The sequence below is a fragment of the Equus caballus genome, chromosome 14 (assembly GCF_041296265.1).
Source record: "Equus caballus isolate H_3958 breed thoroughbred chromosome 14, TB-T2T, whole genome shotgun sequence".
In the NCBI taxonomy this organism is placed as follows: Eukaryota; Metazoa; Chordata; class Mammalia; order Perissodactyla; family Equidae; genus Equus; species Equus caballus.
This window is the reverse complement of record NC_091697.1, coordinates 92627191-92652715: the sequence shown is the minus strand read 5'-3', so window position 1 is coordinate 92652715 and position 25525 is coordinate 92627191. Positions and strand designations below refer to the sequence as shown.

At 38.0% G+C, this 25525-nt stretch overlaps 1 protein-coding gene and 1 long non-coding RNA gene across 3 annotated transcripts in view; one reads left to right on the top strand and one right to left on the bottom strand.

Moving 5' to 3' along the window:
* The window catches only part of ADGRV1 (adhesion G protein-coupled receptor V1), a 510967-nt gene that overhangs the window by 386076 nt on the left and 99366 nt on the right, over nt 1–25525 (top strand). The window lies entirely within an intron of this gene.
* Nucleotides 8186–25468, bottom strand: LOC111767891 (uncharacterized). Of its 2 annotated transcripts, XR_011425188.1 has the most exons (3): nt 25261–25468; nt 19825–19921; nt 8186–8358 (listed from the first exon to the last, which is right to left on the bottom strand). It is a non-coding gene; the product is annotated as an uncharacterized lncRNA (long non-coding RNA). The 2 variants fall into 2 exon arrangements; XR_011425187.1 differs by lacking the exons at nt 19825–19921; nt 25261–25468 and adding an exon at nt 18624–18963.

Genomic DNA, 25525 nt, shown 5'->3' with positions numbered 1-25525 from the left:
CCTCAGTCAGCAAAGATGGCTACTGGGGCTATGAATTTAGTGAGAGGAATTCTAAACTCATGCAACAGTTGATACAGCACACAATGTAAAACATTTTGAAATTGGAAAAAAAAGTGGAATAGTTCAGATAGTAATCACCACCCTCAAAACAATTCCATTTTGAACAAGTTAAAATAGCATAATCATGATCTTTCTTCTAGCCTTATCTGCCTGATTCAATCAGAGCAGACGCTGTTCACTGTATATCAATGCAATCTAGGCTCTCTGGTAACAGATCTTTGCAAGCAGACTTTATAGCCAAGTAAACATAATATTTCTGCTAAAGCTGGACTTAAGCTTACATCCAACTGCTTGTAGAGTGTCCTTGGAGCCCAAGTCGGGGACACTAAAATTACCATTGGGGAAAGTTGAGCAGTTGAGCTACAAAAATTGTCTAGGGCTCCTCAGAACTTTTTATGCTGCTATGAAAATAGGCAGGAAAATAAATTTAACTGAAAGATTAGATTCAGAGGCTCAATAGAGAGTACCCCCTGTGCTTTAAGATTTATGGAAGGAAAGGCTCGAAGCAATTTTCTGAGTCCTGGCTACATTTGAGTTCTTATTTATGTAACCCCTGTAATCAGAGTTAAATACAGATAGCAAAGAGTTTGGCTTGGCCTATGATTTCTTGAAATGGCTAACATCCATTTACAGGCTCATAAATCCTTCAAGTGTTCCCACTGTGTGGGTTTGTGGAAACCCACCCCCACTTAGGAGCAACTGGAACTGGGTCACAGATAAGCTTGATTACTTGTGGGGAAACAATTTTTGGGAGATGAATACAGTAATTTAGTTTCCCCTAATGTGAGCCCTGAATTTGTTCCAACAGGTTTACAAGTTATGGTTTTAGCCTGCAGCTTTCTGCATTGCTATTTTAAGGTGTTACATTTTAAGGAGACAAAAGAGCTAAAAATAACTAAATTTAGGTGTGCAGTCCTGGGACCTTTGAAACTAAATTTGGGATCCTATGGATATTTTTATGATTTTTCAGTTCCCTGTTGTCTCAGGTCTTCATTTTTTGTGTGGGTTAAATAGAAATAATTTCTTTTTCCCTATTGAAGATCCTGCAGATAAATTTAAGACCTAATGATTTTAAAGGAGGATTGATGCTTAAACAGAAACCTTTCTTTATAAGTAAACTTATATGTTGCGGTTGTACAGCTAATAAAGCCAGTGTTTAAATATTAAAAACTCTGTAATGTGGGGGTAAACTGTGAGTTTAATGTAAGCACTAAATACTGTGAGCATGAAGGTTAATCTGCAGCTGTTCACAGGCTGAATTAGGGGTGGGCCACTGAAGCCCAGGTGACAAGTGCGAAAGTCTAAGGTGACAGTCTAAGTGACAAAGGTAAGGTTTTGAAGACCTCGTACAGAGTTGCGGTGGGGATGGAATGGAAAACAAGGACCTGATACCAGAAATACAATTAGCTTTTCAGGTTAAAAGGTATGTTTCTTCTCTTTATCTTTTGTTTGGTTTTTGAGTTAGGGTGAATTTTCCTGAATTGTTACAAGTTTAGTTGCCAGAATAGTGGGTGAAGATATTTGGAAATGCTTTTTGGATGTTTGGAAATATAGATCATATCCCCACCCGTGATTTCTATCTCATAATCCCAAAAGGATCCCGGGTCACCCCTAAGCTGCAGGGGTGGCTTGATAGGCAGGGGACCCAGAGTCCTAGCATGCTCCCTCCTGGAGCCACGAGCAAGGCTGTTAGAGCCACGTTTCCTTTTTTGAAAATGCAAGTGTTTAAACTGACAGAGATAGGATGAAAGCTGAGGAGGGTTACTATAATGCTTTTAAAATATTATTTTTGTTTATTTTTAGACCTCAATGTAATAATTATATATACGTAATATATATTTATATATAAAATATATATAAATATAAATCATTTTATATTTATGTTTAATATTAATATATTTAAATATGTTTTATATATTTAAATATAAATATGTTTATATTTATATTTAATATTAATAATATAATATATAGTTACTAGTAACTACCCCTGATAGAACTTTGCAAATTAAAGTTTATCCTTTCATGTTTTTCGTCTTACAGGCCAGTGTTTCTCGACCTTGACTACAGATTAGAATCACCTGGAAAGCTTTCTAAAATTAGTACTGATGCAAAGGCCCAATCCTAAACCAATTTCTGCACGTAGGGCCTAGGGCCCAGGTGTGGGTATATTCTAAAAACTCCCCAGCTGATTCTTTTTTTTTTTTCCTGCTGCTTTATCTCCCCAAATCCTCCCCGGTACATAGTTGTATATCTTAGTTGCAGGTCCTTCTAGTTGTGGCATTCGGGTTGCTGCCTCAATGTGGCCTGACGAGTGGTGCCATGTCCGCGCCCAGGATCCAAACCGGAGAAACCCTGGGCCACTACAGCGGAGCACGCGAACTTAACCACTTGGCCACGGGGCCAGCCCCTCCCCAGCTGATTCTAATATGCAGCCAGGGTTGAATGCCTCCTCTGTAGAGACTCAAGCCTGTAGCATTGCTTTGTCTCAGCTGTTTATGGTCTCGCTTATCTTAGCCATTTCCTCTATTGTATTACCAGCCATGTGATGATTTTGAGATTGAGAAGAATGGCAGTGAAATTGAAGGTTTGGACATTTTCAGTCTGGACGATGAAAGGAAGTTATTATTAATAGTATCCTGTTTTAGAAAGAGAAGAAATCTCTGTATTCCCTGAATTATTTTAGTAGATTTAGAAACTCTAAGGTAATGTTCTATTAACTACTTTCCTTACTCTGCCCGCATTTAGCGTTTGAAAACAGAAAACCTTTGTTTACATCCTAAGTCAGCACTGATGTGTTTCTCTCCTGCGATTTAACTAAAAGCAGTGCAAAGTTAGAAATTTTAAAAAACTGAACAACTATGCACAATGATTAAAAGATATAAAATTAAACTTTGAATCCCTAGAAAATGCGCTGAATGTGTGCATGTTTCATAATGAGGGGAACTGGGTTCCACTAAAACTTTTCCTTTTTGGTTAAAAAAAAACCTTTTTCTTCACCTAGACCCACGCCACAGCATGAGCATTGCCATAGTGTTGAGAATGCTACTTATTGTGCAATGGAGTAAAAAGGCTCACTCTTTCCTTTCGGTAGAAAGCGTGCTCTTTAAATTTCTTGCCAGGCTAAGTGACAGATGAGACAATTTACATTCACTAAGATTTCAGTAGGTTGACGCAATAGCCTTGGCAACAAAATTCTACCAAACGAAAAGCATCAGATTGCACAGAATGGTGTTCATAGCCAGTGGGTCTCCACATCGACTTCCCTGGGAAGTGTGCCAAGATAAAAGGCTTTAAAGTTCCCATTGCTACTTCAGGATTATAAACTACAGCTTTTTGAGCTCTCATTAGACTAGGAAAGTTGATTGCCTATAGCAAGCTTCTCTGACCAACCCTGGCAACCTTGAGACCATTCCCCATCCATCAAAGTAGAAGACCTACTACGCGTTAAATTACAGTAGAACTCCCGTTCTGCAGAATTCTCCTTCTTGTCGCAAGCATTCCCTTGCTTTTCTGTTGTTTTTCCATTTACTCCTTCTCCCATTCACAGTTCCCCACATCCTCCCACGTGCAGACCTTAACTAACTTGCATAAAAATCACGCAATTAGTCAGGGACAAAGTCAGGAGCTAGGGTATTGCAAACCCAATAATGTTGCCTGGGACAGAAGGAAGATTTTGAGGCTTGTCTTACCTAAGCCTGATAGTTAAGCATTTTTAATACAAACTATCAAAATGGATGCATAAATACCTCAAATACCTTGGGATTTAGTGTAAAAATGAATGAGCTTTATGGACGTATAGTTGGAACAATGGATATAGTTGGCACTACTGTATCTTTTTCTGCTGTGTGAGCCATTGAGGAAAAGCAAGCTCTCACATACGATGGTTTCACCTGATCTCTCAGTAGACTGCTGTGGGCAAAAGACAAAGCCCGTGGCATGCTCTTTCCCCACCCTTCTGCTACGCATTCAGAATGGCAGCCTGCAAACCAGGACCGTGATCACCCCTCAGCAACAGTGAAAAGAGACCGCATAAACCACAAATTTTTGTTTCCATGATGGGCCATGGCATTTATTCCAGTTACTTCCATTGATGGCCCAAAGAGGGAAGTGAAACCAGTTGTTTCAGTATTGTTCCACTGTGATCGGTCCGGGAACTCGGGATATACTGTTAAAAATAAGGCATAGTTCATAGAAAAGCTTGGCAGGTTAGCTTCAACACATAAAAGCACCTCAATTCTCAACAAGGCAGAGGTGACAAATTTGAAAAACTGGGCGCATTATGTTGATGATAACCAAGAAAATACCATCTAATAATAATAATACTACTTATTAAGTGCTTACTACAAGGTGCTGCTATGAAGTCTGTGCTATTATTATCATCTCCATTTTAGAAATGAGAAAACGGAGGCACAAAGTTAATTACATGAAACCTGCACAAGTCACACAGCTAGAAGTGGCTTAGCTGGGGTGTGAACCTGCTCCAAGGTCAGTGCTTTAAACCACTAGCCTACAGTTCTGTTAACCTTTAGGAAACTTCTGTGCCTTACAAACAAGATTAAATGTTTGCAAATGCTTTAAAGCAGAATAGGTGTGATGCCAACAAATGAAATGTAAAATATTTCATTGGAGGAGGGCATAAAACAATGCTTTTTGAAAAATAAAACAGTCAAAGATCATTTGACCACTTTGTTGCTTTGTAACTATTAACCAAATTACTATTTTAAAATCCTGCAATTTGATTATTAAATTATATCTTTTATATCTTGGTACAATTCCCTTTCCTTGTGTTCCGAAACAAGTTCTGGAAAATAGAAAATTTCAAGATTAAGCCTCTGTGCTCGAGGTTGAGGAGCAGCAGGAAATAAGTGGACACTATTAACTAGGGATGACTTTGGAGTGGTGCCTCCTTGGGTTTCAGTTAATGGAGGGAACGTGTTCAGTGTTGAAGCTCTTAGGGAGGTTTAATAGCACTTTGAAATTAACATTCCTGAACTCGTAGGCAACACAGTCATCTGTGCTGTCAGTGGATTTTAGAGGCATGCCAAAAAGATCTGGCAGGTGAGAGATGGGGACACTGGAAGCCTCAGTAAAAATGCCAAATTATCAATGAGAATGAATGTTTTCATACAGGCAAGTTAATCTTAGCTCTTATAGTGTGATGAGGCTAGGACCAAAAGTCCACAGGACTAGAATCTAGTCCTTTCTCTGAGCTACCTAGAGAACAGGAACAATCTCTCAGTTCTTCATTTTCCAATTCCTAAAACAATTAATGGACTAAATGGTTTCTAACCTCTTTGATTATCTAGTAAAAGCTCACAACTCTCTCCCCCTCTCTCTCGAAATGTGCAGGCATAGATTCAATGGAATTCTTGAGCCCCTAAACCTCATCATAGAACCCAAGTTAAAAACTGGTAGGTCAAATCTCTCACATTCTTTACAATGCCTACTTTGGTGATTCTGTTAATTTGTAATGCGGAGAAGTTAAGATACAATGGGTGCGTTTCCTTGTTTGGGAGCAAGGCACAGCCAGCTAGCCCAGAATATGGAAAGATGTGGGAATAGCATGACAAAGGGGATCAAGAAGGTTATTGGGCTAGTTGGAGCTGGTGGCAAGAGGGAGGTCATTGAAGTGAGAAGCTCTGCTCTGTGCTGAGGACACACTAGAGCGACTTGACAGTGTTGCTCTCAGGGGAGGGGAGACAAAGATTTTAATTTTGCTCTCCTGCGTTAGTACACTTTGCTTTATGCATGGTCCAGACTGGCTAATCAGGATCTCGTTAAGGAAAAGCGTAGCATTGTTTGAGTTCTCTTTCCCACAGCAGAGCTAAAAGTAAACAACAGCCAAAGATAAACAAGGAACATTGCTTTTTCCTGTGTTGTACAATAGTAAGTCTAATTTATTGACAATATTGTCGGTGGTGTAAATACTGAATCTTACAATGGACTTTTTAAAGAGCCTGCTCGTTTCTAAGCTTTACCAAGCCAGCAGACTTTCTTTTGTTGTTAATGGAATTTGTTTGCTAAATCAGGATTTCTTAAATAACAGGCTCTGTGTGCTGGAAAACACAAGAGACCCACTTGCTACTCAGTCCAGTTTTTTGTTTTGTTTTGTTTTTAATGTTTTGTTTTAATTCTCCAAACCAATGAATGGCTGAATTGCAACTTTTCTCTGCTTTTGTTTCGTAGAAAGAAAGATTTATGAGTAAAGAATAAAGTTTATAAATCTCTGCTTCTGAATCTTTTGGGGCTGTCTGGATCATGGTGTGGGGAAAGATTCCTACCAAAGTCCAGGAAACTGTGAACCCACAACGCCACTGTTCCTCCTCTCCCTCATACCCGGTTATCCACATAAACCTAAATGGAGGGCCTGGCCCCATGGAGCCTCGAGTTCCAAACAAAGCCAAGACTGGCCTAGATTACAGTCCTGCTTTGTGCAAGAAAATTGTGTTTACCGAGATCTGCTTCACCATTCCTTCTTGATTGATTGCTTATTTACTTGTGGCTGTATTTCCAAAAGACTTTAAGCTGACTTTGATATCCTTAAAGTCAATTTTGGTATCCTCTCATTTTGCACTTTGTCTGGTCCAACCCACATCCTACCCCTAAGCTTATTCTCCCAGTAATAACACACACCCATTTATACGTGACCAGACTTTGCCAACACACTGGATCTGTCTTACTCATCTGATGATGCCTTGCCCTGCCGTAGTGTTAAGACATCTCCACTATCAAGAATCAGACACTGGAAACACACCCTGTTCCACACTTACTGTGTCAGCAAACATGACTGAGCCAAAGCCCAACAAGTGAAAACTTTAGACTTGTTTTCTTTAGGGTTTTTGAAATATACTAAGGTGCAGTTCAAATCCCTTTTCTACACCTTCATATTGTGAAGGTTAGTGCATATCCTTTCTGCCAATATTTTATACTCTTTGTGAACTACATAGAGTATTAATTTATATGAATGTACCAATCCTTCTGCAATGTGTTTGTTTAATCAATATAGTGTTTCAGAGGTTATTCCAAGGTGATAGAAAGTAGTTTATTTTACTGTAGTATTCAAATTTGTTGGCATTCATATTATTTTCTTATATCTCAAGTTATATCCCTATTTCATTCTTAACATTGTTTTTGTGCCTTTTTCTTTTTAATGATCTGTAATGCCAATGATTGTTAGTGTCTTTTCAAAGAAGTCGCTTTTTAAACAATTATACTTCATTCATGTAATCAGTAAATTCAATTGAGTAACTATTATGTAGCAGGCTCTGTTCTAAGTGATTGGAATGAAAAAAAAAGTGGAAAAATAAGTGGATCCTAGATTGCTACTATTGTGGAGTTTATGAAGCAGAGACAAATAAAAAACTAACATAAAATATAATTAATTATATGGGATATTGTAAGTAAGAAGTGCTATGGAAAAATGGAGCAGGGTGAACAGGATCAGAAGTGTTGTAGGGTACGAGGGGACTGTGGGTTGCAGTTTTAAAGAAAGTGGTTAGGAGAGGTGTCATTGAGAAGATGAGATTTGATCAAAGATTGAAAGAAGGCAAGGAGGTTTCCACGTGGGTATCTGGGAAGGAATATTATTGGCAGAGGGAACAGCTGGTGCAAAGAGCCTGAGGCCGGAGCATGCCTGATATGGCTGGGGATTGCAAAGAGGCCAGTGTGGCCCAAGTGGAGTGAGTGAGAGAGAAAAGAAGTTAGAGAAATAGGTAAATGTGATGACGCTAGGTTTACACTGAGAGGGGTATGGGAGGAATGGCATGACCTGATTTGCTGTTTCCAATGTAAATAGAAGGAGAGTGGAGAAATTAAGAGGCTGTTGCAGTAATAGAGGCAAGAGGTAATGGTCACTTGGTGCAAGGTGATGGCAATGGGAATGCAGAGGTGAAGTTGGAATCATCTCTCTCTGCTGTTTTTGTTTGTTTCTATTTCACCAATGTCAGCTTATATCTTTATTATTGTCTTCCTTCTACTGTCATTAGTAGAATAATTAATCACCTTTTCTTATCTATTTTGTTCTAGTAATTATAATTAATATAATAAAACTGGGTGTGTAGAAACTCTTAGCCAACTTTCATTTTGTGATAACTTGATTTTATATGTGAATACAAAAATTTAAAAATTTTTTAAATTTAAAAATTTTATTTAACATTTGGCTGAGCATTCCTAAGAACACGGGAACAGTAATTACTTCCTCTAAATCTTCCCAAATGTAGCTGGAAGATCAAGTGCAGGGTAGGCCAGGAGGTTACCCAGGCATTTTTCTGAGCCTCTTGAAAACCAGTGAAGGTCAGTCTACAAAAAAAAAAAACACATTACATTTCATTCCAATCAGATCTAGCCTGCAAACTTTAAGCAGGTTAAAATCTGAATAACACAAACCTGGAAGAATCTGCCTCAGTAGATGACAGCACTGCAACAAGCTTTTCTGAACATTTGAAGAGATTAGAGTTACGTGTCACAGTAGATTATTAACATCAATTAATCTGTTTTGCTTTAGGAATGGATGCCTGCTAGAACTTTCATTTATGAAGTACTCCATCCTCTAAGGGTCACCCTTCCATTTAGTGGTTTTGACAGCTTGGCCCGATTCCCCATCACAGGAAAGGTGAGGAGTACAGTGTCCTCATCACATCTCCATGGGAACGTGTGGTTTGGATTCCTACTTTCCTCCTATTCCCCCTGTCCACTCTGCATCTAGCTTCTTTCATGTGTAGTCTTCCCTCTGTCTCTTATCGACACAGACATGTAACATAGCCTCCTTCTGATTTTTATGTGTCCTGCCAAATTCTACAAGCACAAGTCAGGATGAAGAGCAGACAAACAGTGTAATGGACATTTTGCTTGACATCCTTGTAAAGCTTCCCCTGCCATCTGCAATATAGTGACTTTCTCAATGGCTCTATTTCTTCTTCATTATCCAGCCTGCCACGTGTTCTCTGTCCTCTACCCCCTTTTATGTCCTCAGCTCTCACTGCATCCCTCTTGGGCTGTCCCTGGAAAAGAACCAATTTCTTCTTCCTTTTAAAGAGCAAATCAACTTTCCCTTCGTCTCCTTTTCTTTCTCTCTAGTCCCATGTGTTTATGTCCCAATGTCCTATGAAGAAGTTTTGCTAAACAAATTATGTCCCTAAGAAGAATTCTGTTTATCAGATTTTGAAATAATATCTTTTTCTCCCTCAACATGTACTTTACAACCATCTAACAATTTTTTTGCTTAACCCCAGTTTTCTAAAATGCTTTGACTAACTCTGATTTTGTTGAATAATGAAATTTTCAAGAATGTAGTATTCAAGAATGTGATGGGTAAGCTATTATTATTTTGTATTTATATAATTAGCTAGCCCAATTTAGAGTAAATCAAGTGGCATACTTAGGCCAATATGTAACAGCAAAAGGAATCCAAAAAGATCTCGAATTTTTAGTCAAATTGAAAAGCAAGTATAGCTTTGGCATCAAGATCATAGATAAATTCATATATCTGCCTGCCTAGTTTCAAATCTTCCTCCATCACTTACTGGCTGTGTGAGCTTGCACAAGTGATTTAACCTCTCTGCTCTTCAGTTTCCTCATCTGTAACATCCAATAATAATAATAACTATAATAATAGTTCTTATAGATGTTGTTAAGTAATAAGTGAGTTAGTACATATAAAGCCCTTAGAAAGATGCTTGGCACCTAGTAAGCACCAAGTACACATATTAGCTAAGATTCTCCAACTCACACCACACACCTTGGACTTGAGAACAAAAATATGAGGTAAAGAAAGAGGCTGACAGATTACGGTTTTATATTAAGTATTACAGATATCTGACATTTAAAATATACTTAATGAAGAAATCCCTGTGTTTCAACTTATTCTAATAAATGCCAAATAAGTCGAAAATATTCATAAGGAAGTAAGACATGCACCCTTAATGGTTCTTAATATTTTTTTCTGGCCCCTTGGAAAATCTGATAAAAGCAATTTACTCATTTCAAAAGCTATGTTAAAACAATAGTGCTTACATATTGGATTCACAATGCCCGTGAAGCCCTTCCTTGTACCTCAGGTTAAGAATTCATGGCTTAAGAGTTTCTGGTAGGAAATCCCATACAAAAAAATGTTTTAATTGTTTTTAGTGTTAAGGAGTACAAAACACAGATGACCTCTTTGTTGTCGGAAACTGATAGATCTGAAGTTTTACCCTCCTTGCTAGCTAAAAATTAGCCTGCCACAGTTTACAGATACTGCCAGATATGAGAATTCTGTGTCAGAGGCAAGGCAACTTTAATACCTATGACACAGCAAGCAGCACCTCTCATGTTCGCATCGGTTCCCCCGCCCCCCAGGATGCACAGGGGCAATGCAAAAGCAGCCTAGGTGGATTTGCATCACAGGTGAGGATCCTCAACTTTAGGAAAGCCTGATATTTTATAACAAGCTGCAGGCAAACCTATCTGATCTTTGGGCTGGAAGGACAGACACAACTTTATTATACTAGACAGTAAATAAATCTGCCCTCTGCTCCAGAGGGAAGTACTGTCTCCATCTTCCATTCCATCTTGCATTCTTGAAAAGATAATCCGGGAAAAAAGTTGTCAGTATTTCTGCTTACAAGCCATGCAGAAACTGAGATCCATGGAGAACTGTCTCCCAACATTTGTTCCATAAAGTTATCGGGGAAAAATATTGTCATATGTTAGTGGGAGAGGGGGAATAAAGTTAGTCATGTGGATGGATAGGCAGTTAGTGATCTCTTCACTATAACAGGAGAAATAAGAAGGGAACAAGATATTCATAGTGATTGTCTTCAAGAAGTTTACAAGCTTCAAATGGATAAGCCTTAAAGTAATTAATTGCAACATGGATAAATGCCACCAGAGGAAACCAAATGGATTTATAAAGTTATATATTGGGGGGACTTGATCTAGTTCATGATGTCAGAGAAGGTGTCCCTGAGGAAGTAGCATTTGGAAACAAGTCCTAACAGAGTAGTAGGAATTACCAGGTTAAGAGTAAGGAATACAATGTTCTGAGCAGAAGGAAGATCCTACTGGCTGAAGGAAGCCTGGATCATTGGAGGAGTTACAAGAAGGCCAGGACTACTAGAAGACAGTAAAACAAGCAGGGCACAGATTGGATTTAGACTTGATTCTGAGAGCAGTGCAAAGTCACTGAAGGGTTAAGAGAGAGAGTGCCCCTACTGTATTTGCATTTTTGAAAGCCCTCCCTCCCTCACATTGTTGTATAAGGAACAGGTTGCAGGGGGATAGATGAATGCGGATAGTGGAGTTGAAGTTTATTACCATAAGCCAGGCCAGAGGTAATGGTGATCTGGTCTATAGACAGTGGCAGTGAAGATGAAGAGAAATGAATGGATTCAAAAAATATTTATAAAGTGTAGTTGTCAGGCCTTGGTGATTGATTTGATTTAGAGGAAGTAAAAGAAAGTCATGGATGATTCTCAGATTTCTGGCAGGGGCAACTGCACAGGCAGAGTGCCTAGAAAGAATTAACTAGCCTCTTGGGGATTTAGCTCATATATTCACTTCTATTTCAGTGACAGCAAGCTTTTTAGATATATACACATAGGGAACCTGATTCTCTCCAGAGCTCTAGAGACTGACTTTGGTGCAGATGAAAGATGAGCTGTAGGGAAGTGAGACGTCACAAGTCCCTTCTAACCTCAATATAGAGCTCTTTTTTGCTTGAAGTTATTGAAGAAAGAATACCCTTATGCTCTCAATTGGTAAAAAAATTACACCTCAAGTTTTCCTACCAGTGTGATCCCTTCCTAACTGTACAATTTAAATTAGGGTATAATACCATCATTAACGCTCCCTGCATTCCCAATGTGTTAATTCTGAGGCTTATGTCCTTTTCTCATATTGTCTTACTGCCCACAGACATTCTGAATGCATAGTAGATATGCAGCCATATCAAATATGTATTGAGCCTAATGTTCACAATGTGTGAGTTATTCCTTAGGATTAAGGAACTCCTGGAAGCATCTTCTTGGAATATCTAAAATGCAATTGACAAGGGACTGGCCGGTCCCAGGGCCGGGTGATTGGGTTCACGCGCTCCACTTCAGCTGCCCGGGTTTTGCTGGTTTGGATCCTGGGCACGGACATGACACTGCTCATCAGGCCATGCTGAGGTGGCATCGCACATAGCACAACCAGAAGAACCTACAACTAGAATATACAACTATGTACTGGGAGTCTCTGGGGAGAAGAAGAAGAAGAAGGAAAAAAAAAAAAAGATTGGCAACAGATGGTAGCTCAGGTGCCAATCTTTAAAATGCAATTGACAAAAATCCAACTCAAACTAGCACAAGAAAACATATAGCTCATATACTAAAAACCTTCGGAGCAGGGTAGCATTCAGGCAGTTCTGAATATAAAAGATGTCATTAGGATCTGTCTCACCCCATGACTCACTTCTGGGTTTCTTTGTTACTTTCACTATTGAGCAGGCCTTTTCTTTTCTTTTTTTTTTTAAAGATTGACAGCTGAGCTAACAACTGTTGCCAATCCTTTTTTTTTTCCTGCTTTTTCTCCCCAAATCCTCCCAGTACATAGTTGTATATTTTAGTTGTGGGTCCTTCTAGTTGTGGAATGTGGGATACTGCCCCAGCATGGCCTGACAAGTGGTGCTGTGTCCACGCCCAGGATCCAAACCAGCGAAACCTGGGCCACCAAAACGGAGCACTTAGTGACTTGGCCACGGGGCCGGCCCGCTGGCTTTTTCAATGAGGTAGGAAAAGAGGCCAGTGACAGCTCCTAGCCTCATGGTCCTTCTGGCTTCCCAGTGGAAAATGTATTACTTTTCCACCATGAAAACAGGGAGACTCTGAGTCATGTACGCACCTCTGAACCAGTGTGGCCAGAGGATGAAGCATTGACTATCCAACTCAGGTCACCTGTTTGCCTTGGCCAGTTTAACCAAAACTATATGTAATCTGTTCTCCACAAGAAGAGGGGCATGTGATGCCAGAACGTGGGGAAGGGAAGATGGATGGGCATGCAAACTAACAAACAATGGATGTCCATTTGAGGTAGGAAAATTGGCAAAGTGCCAAAACATCGCTGACCGTTTTTAAGGGCAAATGTAGAATTGCAGACCTGAAAGATTAAAATAAGATACATAGATACATAAGATACATGTAAAATGAAGAGGAAGTAATTATGCGATAATATAAATAAAAGATGAAAAGACTGTAGTGTGTTGTTTGTAAATCAGTAGGGTCAAGTTTTAAAAGCAAGGAAATAGAAAGATGGATAAAAACTATGTATAGAATATGGAATGATGATTTAGTTTTACTACCCTTAAATTAGATGCCTGTGTCTAAGCTGAGACTCTTCAACTTAAAAAAAAAAAAAGATTGAAAAAAATTGGAAAGGATTCAGAAGATTTCTTCGAAGATGAGTAATGGTAGAAAATAAAATGTAAAAATCACTAAGTAAATATGTAGTGCTGTGTCTTTGCAAACTGAAGTCTTTTGGGGAGTATACAAGATGTAAAATTATTGCAGTAGGAACAGAGAAATTTGATACTTTTTTATATAGGATTTTAGTTCAGAAAAAATTGACTATTTTTCTTTCTGCATCTGTGCTCAAGATAAAACAGAATAAAGAAGTTTGAGCAGAAGCATGAAACGTTTGGATTAGAGATAGGGACGTTTTTAACTGGGAGTTAATAAGTGTTGGAATGAATTAGGAACCTTCTAAGGAATCTTTTAAAATAGAGTTCTTTCTCGTATGTTTGACTGGTGGCGTCCCTGTGCTGCTCCAGTCAGAATGACTAGATAGATGAGTATAGGCTTGATGAGGGCGGGAGTCCCACGTTATGCAAATTTGCATCTTAGGGACTGGAGTGTAATAGACCGTAAAATATTTGCTGAGTGAATGTATGTTGGTGTTAATTTGTATATACACTCAATTTTTAATTATCTGTGTATGGAATGTGTTGTGTGGATCTACCAAACAAATATTTATGCTGGTATTGTCATCGTGCATAGCAGACTCCTAGACTGCCAACTTTCTAGCTGCTGTCTAGATATGCTACTAATCCAAGTAAAAGATTAATGACAATGTGATACTGATATAATTTCCAATTACCTGCAGTTTTGGATAATCTGATCCATTGTCTCCATCTATTATTATTATTATCAACTAAGAGTTCGTTCTAGCAATAATTATGAAAGATAGAGTTTATTAATGTCTTAAGTTACACTAAATAAATAGCACATGAATAGACTCAATATTGAATCCAGGTCAAAATGGAATTGAGGGATAGAATTTGGGTTCAGCGAAGAAACTGAAGGCCTGTTTTCTACCTAACCTCTCCTTCTATAGTCATCTCATTGTTTAAGTGATAATGAGATTGAGGCTTAGTTATGTTAAGTGACTTGCTCAATGTGAAATAACCTGTTTAGGGCAGAACCTGGACTAGAACCCTCTTGAAAGAAAGAAAATTTCCTGAAACCAGAGGAAAGTTTCCAGAGGCTATATTTTAGCATATAACTATTAATTTCAATTGGTTAATAAATCTCTACCTAATACCATCATGAGACTTCATTGATTTGCAGTTTTCTTTTTCATGATGCGCTGAAAACGAATTCAACACACACAAAGACATTGTTAATATGTTTGTTTTCCCTTCTGTTTATATATAAGAAATGCCTTAGGTTTGAGAGCTTAGGTGGTGTATTAAGATTTGCTCTCCATTAGGAAATAGTTTTCAGGATGGAGAAATGTGGAGGTTATTTAACTGCTTCACAGAGGTTTTAAGGTTGAGGCTCTTAGTCAGTTTTACTGATTCACCTGCTATCTAATTACTCCAGTCCATACACCGTTGACCCAGGAAGACATGCTCATTCAGTTCACAGAAGAGCTCCCCAGGCCCTGCCTAAACTTCTCTGAAATCAGTTGAGTTAATGCATTATGAAAGATTGTGCTTTGCTACAGACAATCTTTATTTTAAGTAATGAAAAACTCTGGAAGTCATACTGTTGAGTCACTATAAATGATAATGAATTATAAGTCTCACCATACAGTTGGTATATAGAAAATACCACCTTTCTTACAGCCACGATGTAAACTGTTTTATTTCATTCCCAGGTCGGCCAGAGCTGTCCATTTGGACATCACAAGACGTGTCTCCCGCCTTGCATGTTTAAGCAAATGTTATATTACTTAAACACGATACATTTTGGTTTTTAGCCAATCACATTGCAGAGAGCTCTTTAACTATTAAATCAAGATAGTTTAATGTGAATAAAATTTCAGTATTAGAAAATAGAGCAGTCTTTAAAAAAGAATACCCTACGCATTAGTGAACAATCTCTGTTTCCTTTATGAAGTTCTACAGTTACGTATGTCAGAGCCTTGACACACTTGTGCTTATAGACCCGTAAATGTGCGCAGCCTAGAAAGGAGCCTCCACGACGGCTTTACATGTGATTCCAAGTACTCAACGCGTCCACTGTTTGGCTCCAGGTCTTTAGTGAGATCCTGAGAACTTGCTTTCTGGCTTTTTCTTTTTTCCCCCTTCCCAAGAGAACAAACAGGCTATAGTTTGAGCTGGTAGTAACTCCAAGCATTTGTATTAATGTGCGCTCAGCCACAGCCTGGGCTCTGCCTGGTTGCTTTATCCATAGTCCAGTGTGTATCTGTCTGCATTTTCCTGTTCACCGTCTGGGAAAACTAGATGTGACTCGTAGGAGAGGAAGCACCGAAGTTCTCTCTCTGCTTAATTATTTCAGGTATAATCGAAGAAGTAAGCCTATGGTGTGTTCTCGGCTGTAATACAATGGAGTTGTCCGTAGCCTGGACACAATCCATCTGTGTTCATTATTCTTCCAGAGGAGTCTCTATTCCAGATAAAGTTCTACTAAGTATTAAATTGGTTCAAGCTGATAAATCTTAATTCTTTAAAAACAAAATTAAGGCTAATATCCTTATATCTTGTTGGAAATACTCTTTTATGCTCTAAAAGTTCTTGCTGCAACTATTGTAAGGAGATATTGCTCAGTGCTCAGTCCCAGCAACCTCCTTGTTAGAGAGGCGGTGTGGTGCAGTGGTTAGAGAAAGGACTCTGGAGCCAGACCAGCTGTTTGGGTTCAGACTCTGATTCTGCTTCCTCCTAGAGTTTAACCTTGAACAAGTCATTTAACCTCTCTGTGCTTTGATTCCCCATTTGTAAAATGGGGATGACAATATCAGTAATTACCTCTGAAGATTGGTGTGAGGATTAAATGAGCTTTTCTGTTCTACTACTGAGAGGAGTACTTAGCACTTAGTAAATAACACTTATAGATATTTTTATAGCTGTTCCTATCCAAAGCCTTTGCACTTGCTGTTCTTCTATCTGGAATGTTCTTTCAGACATTTGCATGCAATGCTCTCTCACTTCAACTGCCACTCTCCAGAGAGGCCTTTTCTGACCATCTTTTTCAGTCTTTATCCCTATTTACTGCTTTATTTTTTTTAATAGCCCTGATCACCATTAAACATTATATTTTATATTTATTTTATCTTTTGAAGTCTCTATTTCTTTAAAAAGAATGTAGTCTCAGTAAGGGCTTCTGTGTTGCCTGTATATCCCTAGGGTCGAGAACAGTGTCTGGTATATACCTGATAGGTGCTCAGCAAGTACTTGGTGACTGAATAAATGAATAAATTATTATAAAAGGCTGTTTACGTTAAAATGCATTTCTGTAGATATATGGATCTTTCTATCAAACTCCCCAGAGAGCAAAATAATCACAATTACTTCAAAATGAACTAGATCCTGGTTTTAGGATATGCTTGCAATGAATTGAAGAACGCTGCATCCGTACCCAATACTTAGGGGTGTCTATAGTGAGCCACAACATCAGCCTGACCTTTCCATTTGACTGCTCAAGCTCAATTTTGTTTTCCATATACATGATGTTTAATATACACTTGAAACAGGAAAAGAAATGATAGAAGTTTAAAGATGGAAGACATTTCTTCACACACAAAGATGACAACACTTTCTATCACTGGTAAAGAAAGAGTTTTTTAACTAGTAATCGCTTAGTATGCATTTTTTTTCAGTATTACTACTGAAAGTGCTTTCTCATTTTCGATTTTGAATAATTCAACAAAGACTTGTTGTTTAAGCTACTGCTTTGCTTTGGAACATACCTCAGGGAGAATAGCCAAAGGCTCTTCAATCTAAGCAGGTTAAGTAAAAATGGAAATGTCAGAAAAGTGGAAGACATCCTAGTCCACCTCAGAATCGTACTTGCTTTGATACTGTTATTTCAATACTTTTAGATAAAAATAAATTGACTTTGCCTTTTGAAACCTCATTTAAATACAGATGGCAGTGCCATAAAGATAAAAGAACAAATATTTCCTGTTTCTTGAACCTTTATCATGTGTCATTATGCCTAGCATTGAGCAGGAAACAAAGACAAACTGAAGCTCTGTTTTTGAAAAGCTTGTGGTCTGTTTGGAGCAATAAGACACAAAAATGGTAAGAGATCAGAACGGATCAGTTAATCATTTGTGATACCAAAATTCAAATGAAGCAAAGATTGTGAGTAGTTATGGTCAAAGAAGGACTTGAAGAGAGGATCATGCTTTGGCCAGGCATTAAAGGATGAAAAGCATTTTACTAGATAGCTTGGAAGGAGCGGAAGACATTCGTGCATGAAGAACAACCTGAGCAAAGATAAAGATGGACAAATTAGCATGGTCGAAAGGCCAGAGCAGATTGTTTGAACCTGGGTTCACCCAATGGCCAGAACATGTTTTACCAGTTTGTTGATACCTTATAAATATCCTTATAAAAATCCTTTCTCCAGCTAGATCCCTCCACCTCTCTATTCAAGTTTTCCAATGAACACTAGGCCTGCACTTTAGTAAGTTAGCAAGTATTTAACTTTAAAAAAAAATACAGTATATTTCTATTCATATTTGGCTAGAGGACTTTTGCTCATAAATAAAAGAAATTCACCCAAGGTAAATCTGTAAAGAGAGGGACTCCTGTAAGGATACAACAAGGAACGCGTGGAAATAAAAGGCGAGCAACCAAGATACAAACGAATCTGTGGCCAGATTGCTTTTAGAAGAATTCAGTATGAGAAAGACTCATCCTAGACCTCATCAATCAAAATCTGATGACTATAATAGAGTAAAAATAGCACTGATCTGAGAATTCAAAGATCTGGATTTGAGTTCTAGCTTCCACACCAACTAACTGAACAAATTTCTCAGCCCAATGGTTCCCTTGTGGTTATGAGAGGGATAATAATATCTGCCCTGAATAGGGGATAACGTGTATGAAAGTCCTTTGTAAACCATGAAACGCTCTACAAGAATATGGTTGTAAGATAACATCACCTAAACCGTTTGGTCCCTTATTAAGAACCTTTCATGAAACCAAATGATAGAGTCTCTGATGTACACAGATCTGATAAATAAGGCAACTTATTTTGACCAGTAGTATAGCTATCAAGATCTTCTTTTTCCGTTACATGTAACCAATATGTTAGGATTCGTGAAATCTAATCACAAAGCAATACCATTTTGCCACTTACTGTTTCTTTATAATTTGTTCAGAAGTCTTCTGCTCCTGCATAAAACCTTGGCAAACCTCGTGACACTTCTAATCACTCTTAGGAAACAAAAAGTCTAGTGGTTGCTTTAAATCACAAAGATGGTCTCAATTCAATTATGTAAAATTCCAGTCCCATGGAATTGTCAAAGTTGCTAATTTTCTTCAGTTAAAACCGCTGCCCTTGCCACAACAAGGACATCCTAAGGGCTGAACCTTGCACACAGGAAAGAGGGTGTGGTTAGCTTCTTTTTCCCTGTCTCTTTTCACCTCTGTTACCTAATCTTTGTTTCTGGTTCTCCAGGGCTGGAACACTGTGAAGTGAGGGAGAATAGGGAAGAGAGGCAGGAAAGTCCTGGCATATTTATTTAATTGGTACTGTCATAAGTTGGCTGCTCTCCTCTGGAAAGTTGCTTATTATTTGCACAGTCTCTAGTGATTCAGGAGTGCTTCACTTTCTCTCTGTTGAAGCCTGCTGGCTTTTCTAAGAGATTCTAGTGCACGAGAGCTGGAATCATCTCATTCCAGCTCTCTCTTGCATGATGCTCCAGAAACATCAGTGCACACTTTGACTCAGCAGACTTTTAAAGTGCTGATTTACCCAACCAAACCCAACCACCTCTTCTAGCCTGCTGTTAGGGTAGCAAGCCAGCCCATCTCTCACCTTTTAGGTTTTTCAAATGGGAGTCAGCACCAGAACTCTTTGTCCCCCGACCCCCAACCCCAACTCCAGGGGGTACATATCTAGCTGTCTCGACAGCACAGTTACAGCCCTCTTTCTCACATTCTATCTCTTGCTCTCTCTCTCTCAAAAAAAATAATAAAATAAAATAAGATAAACAACCTTCCCTTTTCTAAACTTCTTCATTTTTCTCTTTCCCTGATTATTTATACCCTTGACACGAGAAGATTTCAAGAGCTGCCCAGCCTGTTCTCAGCTACGTCGTTCCACAAGTTCTACAGTGTTTTCTGTCTTTCAGCTTAGATATCTGATATCTTAGGGTCTTCTCTAAAACTTCCATTTTAGCAAAATGATCCATCAACCTTTTAAAAAATGATTTAAATAAATGAAAATCACAAAAAAGTCATAGTTTACTTGCATTTTCAATGTTTAGCCAATGCTAACTAAAGTTATATTTAGTTACTATAAATAACTAAACTAAAGCTATTTTACTTTACTTTACCTGCAATTCCAGTAAATCACCTGCAAGTGGATGGTGGTGACTGAGCTGTAACTTCATTGTTAAAAAATCCAGGCTTGTTGGTGTACATTCTGCTCTTCTATTAAAAAAAATAGTTAATACTATATTAGGACCATTGATCTGACTCAATCGCAATTATTCATGTTAGCAAAACACATTTTAAAGAGTGATATGGTTTAGAAATTTGAGAATAATTTCTAGGTAAACTATTAAACCTTTCTCACTTACCATGGAGTTAACATGACACCATCCTCGTTTATCCCCATAAACCTTAGCAGCATCTAATAATTAAATTATTCTCAACTTGTTATCTATTTGAAAGCCTATAAAGCTGCAACCCCCTTTAGCAAACTGTTAGAGCAATTGGTAGTGAAACAATGTAGGAGGCAAATTGGTTTGGAGGAAGTCATAAGCAAGTCTTTAAAAGACCTTGAAAGTTCACTTTCTATTATTAATGTTTATAAAATAATTGAGATAGCACATTAAATAGAAAACTTTAATTTGTTATATATTCAAAATTGGTAATAATGGATGGTATATAATTAATTTTTATTTATCACTTATATCAAGATGTCTTTTGGAGATGATGATACATCACTGATAATGGCAGTAGAGGTGGACACTAGATTTTCCTAGAAAGTGGACTTTCAGTTTTTTTCAAACTCATGTATTTCCACATGCTCAGTGTTTCCTGAGTGTGAGTCTGAAAATTCATGTGTTTGCTTATGGATTTGTCAGGACTACTCTCTATTTAAATGGATTGTCTGATCTAGGATATTTCCTCCCTTCTCTTGGAGAAATTATGAAGTCTAGGCTGAGTGGATTTTTCACACTTAGGAGCATAGCAAATTATTCCAGCATTTTTATTTGTCTTATTTTTATACTTTCCTCATGGTGGTCTACTTGGAAAGAGGCAGTCCATTTTGAATCAATAAATCAAATTAAATAAGTAAATAAATGCATACTTGACTAAATGGCCACACATGGACACTTGTTCTCTCTATTAATTCAGACTTGTAACAAATATTATTATTCAGTATAATTGCTGGATAGCTTGTGTTTAGGCAACTACTGTGATTTAAAAGGTTACTATAATAAAATGAATTCTAATAAGGAAAAAATGTCAACCTTAGGCAAATTTAAAGTTTGAATCAACAGTGTCTTCTGATTATTTTTTAAGGGAAAATGCTTTAGGCAAAAGAAATAAACTGAGTATAAGTGAGAAAAAAAATACAGTATATGGGATGTAGAAATACCTCATAAAAATCTACAGATTTATCAGATATCTAGTACAACTCTTTTGCTGACATGAGTCATGTGCTGGCCTGCCAGGGTGAATTCCAGATGTCCTCCACCACAGCCTACTGATAAAGAATTAGAAAAATGATTAACCATACCTATTTGGGAACATATGGTGGCAATGAGGATCTTTATGTTTTAGAAACAAAGTGATAGGACTTTTTTCCCCAGTTGTATGAGGTATTCACTGGGTGGTATCCTGTATTTCAAGACTAGCATTAATTTGCTTGGGAAAACAGCATGTTGGTAACAACACTGGAATATTAATATCTTTTCCTGCTGTTCTGAAAGAGACATCTGTGGTCTAGTTCACTGATTTGGTCATAGAAAGTCATATACAACCTCAGTTTTCCTTTTAATATAAGGGACACTTTATATTTCTCTGACCCACTCACAGAAAATTAGCCATTCCCAGCATGTCATAATGACCATTTCCTATTTTATTTTCTGTCATGGTGTTATCACCATCAGATGTAATATATATATATATATTTCTTTGTATGCTTTTTCCTATGTTTCCTGTGTCTCAGGTATTGATGTCAGATTCCAGCTGTGGTCTCAGAGGAAGTTTTTATTTTTTAGTTTCTCTCCAATAACTTAGCTTAGGAAAAGGTTAGATTAAAAAGAATCGAGAAAAAGCAGTATCCACTTGAATGTAAGTTCCAGTGATCAAGGACTTTTTGTGGCTGTGGTTGTTCACTGCTCTACTCCTGGAGCCCTGAACAGTCTCTGGCATGTAATAGATGCTCAGTAAATATTCATTAAATGAAAGAGTGGAGATAATAATGCTTGTCTTATGCATTTGTCATGAGGATTAAACTAAAGATTGCATGCAAAAGCACCTAACCCAACACCTCGTGTGGGATATGGAATCCAAAACCCCTAAAAGGGCTCATATGACAACCAGAAATGCTGAAACTGACTGTTAAATGTATGAGCTTCAACCCATAACCTGGGACATAGTGTTTAAGTGCATGTTTTAAATATATTCAACTTCTGAAAATTATATTCGGCATCCTTGTTTTTATGATGTGTGAATTTATTTACAATGATGAGAACCTTGTTATGATTTCATTAGCAATTGGCCTTATGTTTGGCTTATAAAGCCTTTTGTATAAAAGATGGAAGAATATCCCAAACATTATATCTAGCCATATACTGAGAACTACTAGTGTCTTCATTTGACCAGTATCTTGGGACTGTTTTTTGATAATGATTATGTCTAAACTATAGAACAAACTTTCTGGCTTTGGTTTTTTTGTTTTGTTTTGTTTTTAATTAATCTCAAGGAAGGCCAGAGACAGTGCTCCACTTGGAACATAAAGCAAATGTGAGTGTTCACAGCAGGGTCTCTGGAGTGAGTTTTTAGGAAGATTCAAGAAAGGGAGTTACAAAGAAGAAGACGATATCCGATTTTAGCGTCTGCGGTAGCCTGATAGCCTCTCTATTTTCTTGAACCTTTCTCCTCAAAAAGATGCATCTTAGAATCTAATTTTCCAAAATTGCATTGTAGTCGCATTTATTGTATGGATTGTAGTGTTTTGTGCTCTGTTTTGTTGATGGCGTTGAAATGCTAGAGAAGCTCCACCATATTTCTGTACAAGGTGTCTATAAGCTGATGGCCATGCTGCTCTTGGTCTATCAGGAGAGTCTAGCTTTTACACCCAGCATTTTAAATATCTTGTGTCTCGTTGAAGATGTCTTTGTCACATTCCAGTTGTAGTTTAGGAAGAATGTTTATTTATCAATAAAGAACAAATTTACGTTGAAAACATAGGGGGAGAGCAATATCAAAGGGCTCTTCTCTGTCCAGAAATATTGCTGCTTCAGCGTTCTTCAGTTTGCTACCTTTGTCCAATGTTAGTGCTTTCTTCAGTTGTTAAGTTTTGATTAGTTTCAGGCCAATAACGAAAAGTGGAATTTTTCGAGGGGTGGTGAATTATTTTGCCTCTACTTCACTTCCCAAGCCACCTCCACTCAGCTTCGATCCAATGCATCATATCTTGTCATTTTCATCGGGATGAGGGGTCCTGAGAAGAGATCACTAGTTCAGTAACTGCCTCCTTCGTGATGCAGCTGTGATTTCTGGATTGTGTGGGGTTCTTTTGAAATTCTTAGATGGCAGCTCTCTTGAGCTTTCCTCCATAATTATCCTTCACATAGACGGTATTGAAGGAGTTGTGAAATGATATGTCTCCTTTTCGCTCTGGAACTTTTTTCTAAAATGAGTAAAATACACAGTTCATATATCTTTGGACAATCAAGCCTGTGTTTCAATTCTATGTGGTTATTAATTCTGGTCCCTACCCTCTTCCCCCCAAATCAGGGCATATACACAAATCCTTGGCCTTGAAAGTTTTATAGCCCCAGAAGGACAAAGATTAATCATAATTATGTTATCTTCCTGAAAATCTCAAGCCGTGCTTCCCTTTTTAAGAGCACAGATGATTCCTGAACCAACAGGAAACAAAGCTGAGAAAGTTTTGAGCATTGCCTTTCTTTGCCATTGTCCAGGAAAGGGAGTAATGCTCTCCCACGACCGTCCAACTCATTTTCCTAGCAGGTCACTTAAGTAACAAATGTTCTTCTTGATTCTCTTCTCATTTCTTAATAGGCAAATATGATTTCACCATCCAACTCCCCTGCACACAATAACTCACTTCTTCCTTTGAGCTCCCACCCCTTTCCAGGTGGCTGTGCTATCACACGTAACACATTGCATTAAGATTTGGCATGGGCCTCTCCTCCACGCCAGATTCTGATCTTCTCCAGGTCAGGAGGCATGTATTATTCATCGCTGAATGCCCAGAGCTTAGCAAATAGCACGCACATAGCTGTTGTTTAATAAATTCATGTTAAGTAAATGAATAGCAGTCATGAGAAAGTCAATACTTGGAATTTCCATGAATAGAAGAGCAAGAACATTGTCGTTACATGACACAGTAACCATGTCACTTTCATATTGGAAAGAGTTGTGCTTTCCTTAAACTATTGTGTGTGTGTGTGTGTGTGTGTGCCTCTGAAACATTTCCTCGAGAGAGCACACTGGCATGAATATATAGCCCATTTTTAGCAAATAGCACTTTAGTAGCCCACTCCTGATTCAGCCTTAATTATTTTTTGTTTGCCTCATTCCTCTCATTTTTGTTTTATCTTATGTAAAGTATACATCTTTGTAAGCTACTTAAAACACTTAAAAGAATATCAGTTAAACTTGAGTATTTTATAGAAATAATAAAGAAGCATAAGGAAAGTCCAGTACCTCTTTGCTGAGAAGGAAAGGGGAAAAGCCATCATGAGGATGCTATTTACTGTTACCCAGATATTGAGATAACATGATAGGAACCTTTGGCAAAGCTGCCTCAACTGCCAAAGACAGTGGCTTCCTGGTACAGTAACATAGCCGTGCAGATAACAGCTGGATCACGGTAGAGGAGGCCGGTGCAATGGTGTGTGCTCCCTTACCCTTCAAAACAGCAGCTGTAGGCAAACACGTCCCTGAGCAGTTAGGTAATCTATAGCCCAACATAAAGATTTAATCACACCTCGCCTTTCTATGAATTTAAATCTGGGATTTAGTGGAGACAATTTTGGATTACCTTGGCAGAACCAAATGGAGATTGAAACACATTTTTTAAAGATTTTATGTCTTTCTTGCCTCCAAATGACTGAACATTGACCCAGAGCCTTTGCATTTAGGTCACTGCTGTGGGTGTTCAAGGAAATGCTTGCTTTTCTTAGAAATGGTATTAGACACTGGATTAGAGGTGATAATGACTTTGTGGATAAGCTTGCAGTTACAAAAAATCAGTGTTCTTAACCAAATATTTGGGTATCATATGAAACAGAATATGAATACAGTTAAATGCTTGAATGCCGTGTATAATTTCTGTACATGAGTAAGCTTTACAGTGTTTCGGCAAATTCAACCAATTCACATGCTAAAATGAATGGTAATGGCTATCCTTTATTGAATCCTTACCACATACTAGACACAGTGCTAAGCACTTTAATCAAATTAATCTCAGTTAATTCTCACAACACATTTATGAAAAAAATAGATTTTATGCATATTTTGTAAGCAAGGATACCAAGGCTCAGAGAGGTAACTTCACTCACCCATAGTCACATAGCTATTAAATAGTAGTGCCAAGATCCAAAGCCAGGCCTGTGTGATTCAGCTGTAAGCACTTCGCTTTCTCACTCTTTGTTTTGTGAAATCATCATAGTCATCTTGTCTTCAATTCAGAATGTCCCAGACACTAGTGGGTTTTGATGCATTTCTACCCATGATCAAACCCAGTTCGATTAGTCTCTGTTCCTACTGAAAGCAGGCAGCAGAATCTTCAGGCAAGTGTTTGATTGAGAGATGATTTCTCCTGCC